Source organism: Lactuca virosa, chromosome 2 (assembly GCF_052849685.1).
Source record: "Lactuca virosa cultivar CGN04683 chromosome 2, Lactuca_virosa_CGN04683_v6, whole genome shotgun sequence".
Lineage (NCBI taxonomy): Eukaryota > Viridiplantae > Streptophyta > Magnoliopsida > Asterales > Asteraceae > Lactuca > Lactuca virosa.
The window spans coordinates 297,844,780-297,850,879 of record NC_136427.1 but is presented as its reverse complement, the minus strand read 5'-3'; the positions used below and the strand labels follow the sequence as shown (position 1 = coordinate 297,850,879).

General features: G+C 26.2%; 1 long non-coding RNA gene across 1 annotated transcript; it reads right to left on the bottom strand.

The window, feature by feature from the left end:
• Nucleotides 1–367: 367 nt before the first annotated feature.
• On the bottom strand, nucleotides 368–1,342 carry LOC145157124 (uncharacterized). Its single transcript, XR_013737106.1, has 3 exons — nucleotides 1,108–1,342; nucleotides 770–865; nucleotides 368–515 (listed from the first exon to the last, which is right to left on the bottom strand). It is a non-coding gene; the product is annotated as an uncharacterized LOC145157124 (long non-coding RNA).
• Between the last annotated feature and the right edge of the window lie 4,758 nt (nucleotides 1,343–6,100).

Below are 6,100 nucleotides of genomic sequence, written 5' to 3'. Positions count from 1 at the left end.
TTTGTTGATGCGGTTAAAATAATTAATTGATGCGGTTATTGAACCGCACCAAAAAATATCGCCTCAAAAAATCCCCTTATTTAATAGTGCGGTTTTCAAACCGCCCTAAAAAACAAATTGTTTCTTCCATAAAAGCAAATTACAACCGCGTCATTAAATTAGAACCGCTCCTTTAAATACATAAAGAACCGCATCTTTAAATAAACAAATAACCCCACCTAAAAAGTACTGTAATCTATTGAAAGATCTAAAAGTTTTTTCAACCGTTGACAACACAAACCCCTTTAAAATAGAGTACAGAAACAAAACAAAAATCAACCCATGAATCTTAAAAGATATAATGTCATAATACATGCAGTGAGCGAGATTCAATGTATTTAACAAATAAGTTGCATTTAATTATAGAAAACAAAGAAAGATATAATTATTTGAGCTCTAACTCCTTGCAACTCTTGTAGTCTTGTTCCAATGGGGTTAATTTAATTTAGCTTGATTCTAGCTGCTGAACATTAAGCCTGTAAAATGAACACAAAACGATGCACAGAAATTCATGGAATTAATTTATATTATCAAGGTATAACAAACATTTGTGAAACGGAACCAAACCGGAACCGATTAGTGGTATTCGGTCAAGTTCCCGAATATCCCAATCCATCATTTTCGTTTTCGGTTCTGGTTCGATTCGGGCAGGTTTCAGAACGGTTTACATCCCTATGTCAAAACTATTATCTTTTTCATAAGACCAAAGGCAGAGAGATTGGACACAAACCGAAGGCAGTGAGCTTGGACACAAATTATTCTCCCAATCCTTTGTCTGTTCAAAAGATACAAATTGCCCTCCTCATCCTCATCAAAAGTAGTAAATCTGCAGCCAAAAGATTTTGTTGAATACAAGTTTGCAGAGCTATTATTGCTTATTTTCTAACTTTCTCATCATTTTATCTATTTTCAAATTGATATAGTGACTACACATCATACTATTAAATCATAAAAAAAGAACCATTTGCTAGATTTCCAGAACTTTGATTTCACTAGTGTTTGCAAATTACGTTTTAACTTTATAGATGATAAACGAATATAACCTAAGAAAGTAACTCAATTGCAAACCTTAAGGATTGAAACATCCATATGTTGTGACAGCTTCCATCTCTTTTGTCTTTTCTCCATTCATGGTGTTTTGACTTTTCTTCATTCATGGCGTGTTTAATTGAACCTCTGATTGTACAAAGACGAGAATTCTACCCACCTGTTGTCACAACATCTTGTGGCACCTTACATAAAAAGGGGAGCTGTTTTAGTGGAAAAAGGCATAAGGAGATCTAGAAGGCCAAAGCTAACAGAGGTTACCTGCTTGTTGTTGTTCGGGGATGCCTTAGGCATTTTAACAAACATGTAGAGTGCATTCTATAAACCCTAACACCCTATCTCATTTTTACCTGTTTCAATTTCTACCAACACTGATCAATTAGATCTTGCGAAGCAATCACATCTACACAATCATACACTACATACAGTACATATAATTGAAGGACAGAAAAGGAGGCTTTTATTACTTACCTTTCTTTGAAGCACTTAAACACAAGAATTTTAGACTTGATGAAAATTCATCGTTCGAAGGGGTTGTTGCGCCGGAGTGGAGGCTACCTTACCGCGCCTGTATAGAAATCGATGAGATCGCCGATGTAATACGCTGGAAAGAGAAGAAAGCCTACAGGGGAAGGGTCTTTGAGGCGTGTATATGACGAACAAAGGAGGAATTAGCGAAGAAACGAAAAATCAAAACATTTTACTATTTAAGAATAGAAAATCAGAAAAATCGACGCTAGGGTTTTCAGATTTTGTACCGGAGAAGGAGGAGGAAGTCGCTAGAAGCAGGAGGTCGTCAGGATCTGCTGTGTCTTTGCCGTCTGCCCTTTGGGTGAGAGATTAAGAACAAAATATTGAAAGGAAAGACATGGGCGGGGAATGAAAAAATTAGAAGGGGAAAATACCGCCATGAACAAAATATTAGGAGGGAACTGAATCTTTAATAATGCGCTTTTGAAGTAAACCGCACTAATAAATGGTTTTTAATGCATTTTTATAGAAACCGCATCAATAAATATATTTGATGGTGCGATTTTATAGTTTATTAATGTGAAAACAGTTTAATGATGCGGTTTTACGCTATCACCGCCTTAAAAAAATACATATCGCACTATTAAATAGGGTTTGTACTAGTGGCACGGGCGTTCGCTTAGTATATCTTATAAAGCTAGCATTTTTCTTTGAACCTCATGCATTTGAAACTCCCAAAACCATTTTTCCTTGAACCTCATGCATTTGAAACTCCCAATACTATTTAAATTATACAAATTAATTTATGATTAATTGAAATATTATGATTTGTAACTCTTAAAACTCTTCAAATCATGCTATTTAATTGATGAGTTAAATGAAATATTTAGTCTATATAAGAAATTTGTAGATTACATATTGCATGTATGTCAACACAAAATTATATATTATATTTGTAGGGTTTGAAGAGTTATGTGAGTGGTTCCATGGATGTAAGAAAGCAATTGCAACTCTTCCAAATATAAATTCAGGTAAACTCAAATTGGGTGTATGTAAAGTTTTAGATATTAACCAATGTTCAAATTTATGTATGTTTGTAAAGGTATACTTGAGATCATTTTTTAAATTTATGTGTTATACATCTTTCTATAATCACAGGATGATGAAGTGGGATTCATAATTACTTCTCATGAGCTTTTGGTAAATCAATCATCAAGCTATTTATCAGTTAGAGCAAAATAATTTTGTTAACATGTATGTATCTTTATGTTGTCTCTCTCTTTTTTATGTTAAGAAAATATATTTTATGTACAAGAGAACATTATTCAACATGTATTTTATGCTATGTGTATACTATGTAAGTTTGTATCGCTTATTTTGTTGTAAATAACATCGATTAAGTTTTTTATAATTGATTTTAATGAAAGGAGTTTACAATTATTATTCCAAATTGTTGGTGATAATGACGAATTAGAACGAATGATTTTTAATATGATATGACTTTATTGTTTAAAACCAATAATTATATTTGTTATAAAAATTAATTTTTTATGTTCTACCAAAACTTATATGGATGTACCCAATTTTAAATGTTTTTATAATAATAAAAATAAATTATCTTATTACATTTCTCAATTTCCTTTTTTCATATTTGTTCTTTAACGTAAAGGAAAAGTAAAATAAATAAAATATTAATATTTTCATAAGAAAATATAAGCGATAAAAATATATCTCAAGTGTAACACTCCTCCTCCCCTAATCCACTCTTAACATATTTTTTTTAAAGATTTGTCGCAATACATAACAATTACTATAGTTTTGAAATTCAAATCACCATTTTATTTGTATCCTTCATTATCTTCCAATATTTCATAGCTTTAAGAAAAAAGAAGTACGATAAAAAAGTATGATAGTTTTTTTTAAATATAATAATGAAAATTTTCAAATAAGTAGTTTTTATTTAGTAAAAAGTAATAATTGCTTAAAATAACATAAAACTAAAGAATATATTATATTATATTAAAAAATTATAGTTATTTGAAATAATAATAATAATAATAATAACAACAACAATAATAATAATAATAATAATAATAATAATAATAATATAGGAAATAAAAAATATTCAAATAAATTATTTATAAATTAGTTAAAAATACCTATAGTTTAAAATAATTTTAAATCAAAAACTTAATTCAATTTGATTCAAACACAACTTTTTATATATTTCTTATCGTATATTTAACATTATTATAATATTAGTTACAACTTAGTATAAAACTTATTATTTCAATGATAAATACTTATAATATTGTTTTTATAACATATAATTGTTAATATTTTATATTACATTATTAGGCACAAATCAAGAGTTTAAAACTTCCACTACAACTCAATAGTTTTTTTATTTAAATGTATTTATGATTTCAAATTTAATGTAATTGGCCTTTATATTTTCCACTACATTCAAAAGTTTTTTAAACTTATGGTTATTAATGTGCGATGTTTTTTTTTTACTTTCCATTTTTTTTATACACATTGTAGCTATATTAGTAGTATATAAGTAAGTTTTGATTAAAAAATCATATGCTTGAAAAGATTTGTGATTCAAAATGAAAGAGTTCAAAAAAATAAGTTTTGTCGCATCAATGTTATTTCAACACAAAATTTTTATAACAATGCTTCTATATATCAAATGTATGTTGATTTCTAAATATTCATTTTGAATAATTTATAAGTGTTTAATAAGTTTTGTTTGATGTAAATGTTATAATGTTGTAGTATTTTTATTTTATTAAAAGTTATAGTGTTTTTCATACTATTTGTTATTTGTTTTATATACAAATCGACATACATTTTATATATAATTTCCACAACTTAAAACGTTCTATAAAATCATCAAACGTTGTACTATTTATTTATTTTCATACTACTTTGTTTTTTTATACATATAAATCAATATATGTTTCATATATAATTTACACAACATAAAACGATCTATAAAATCATGAATTAATAGTGGAAATAACTAATGATATAAATTTATTAAAATTAATAAAACTAATATGTTAACTATAGAGTTTGTTTTGCTATTGACATTGGTTTTACATGTATAAATATTAAATCAGAATTTGTTAAATGTTATTATTTTAATTAAATAATTATATTCACGCGCAACGCACGGGGATATATCTATATCATCATACATCATACATACTTATAAAGCTAACATTTTTCCTTAAACCTCATGCATTTGAAACCCCCATAAAAATTTGCAAACACCTCATGCATTTGAAACCTCCTATTTTAATGAATACCACTCAAAAGTCTCTCTTAATAATGATTAACAATTCAAATGTTTTATAGCTTATATAATATATTTAATAAACAATTAATGGATACTCTACTATAAAAAGGTCAATATTTTTTAGTAGACACACAAATACAAATCACATACAAAATTCACAAAGAAAACAAGTTTAAAGTTTTTTGTGTTGGTTTGAGGGCTTTGAACAATTTTTCGAGTCATGTTATTATGTTGAAGTGTTTAATTTGTAAGTTTATTATATACTATTTTTTTTTGTATTTTCTTGATTTAAGTACTCTTTTAAGAATATCATTATATGTTGTGGTTGCAATTTTAATGTAAATTAGATTAGATTCATGTTATCGATCATATGTTATGGAAGGTGATATATATAATATTTAATTAACTATTGTATACATGTTTGTATGTTCATGTTGCTTCAAAACAATAATTAATTAAAAATCATGAATATGTCATATTATCCATATTATCCATGTAAGCCTTTTTTAAAATGCAAATTGTCTATCTTATCATTTCATATTTTAGTATATGTTTAACATGTTAATTATAATAATAAGTGCTTTTTAAAAGTTTCTTTCACTTATAAATAATAACAAGTGGTTTTAAAATTAATAAGCAATAATTATAAATAATAAAATCAAATTACATGGATATGACATATTATCCATGCAAGTCTCTTTTAAAATGCAAATTGTCTATCTTATCACTTTATTATTTAGTGTATGTTTCACATTTTAATAATAATATTAAGTGTTTCTTAAAAGTATTCTTTAACTTATTATTAATAATAAGTGGTTTAAAATTAATGAATAACAATTTTAAATGATAATAACATCAAATTATAAATTACATTTAGCTATAAATAAATTGTATTTTAAATTAACATCTTTATTGAAATTAGAAAATGATCACATAAGAAAAAATATAATTAATCAATAATAGTATTTGTAAAAATAATACTAAATAGATAATTATATTTGATTCTATTAATGAGGAATGTGGGTTGATGTCAATGAATATTATTGTTCAAAATAATTGAGATTATATATATATATATATATATATATATATGTGTGTGTGTGTGTGTGTGTGTGTGTATATATATATATATATATTAGTGTAAAAATATTATCTCAAAGTTAATGTCAATAACATAACCATTTTGAACATATATTTTTCAATATTTTAACAATATATTTTTAATCTTCGCTGCGC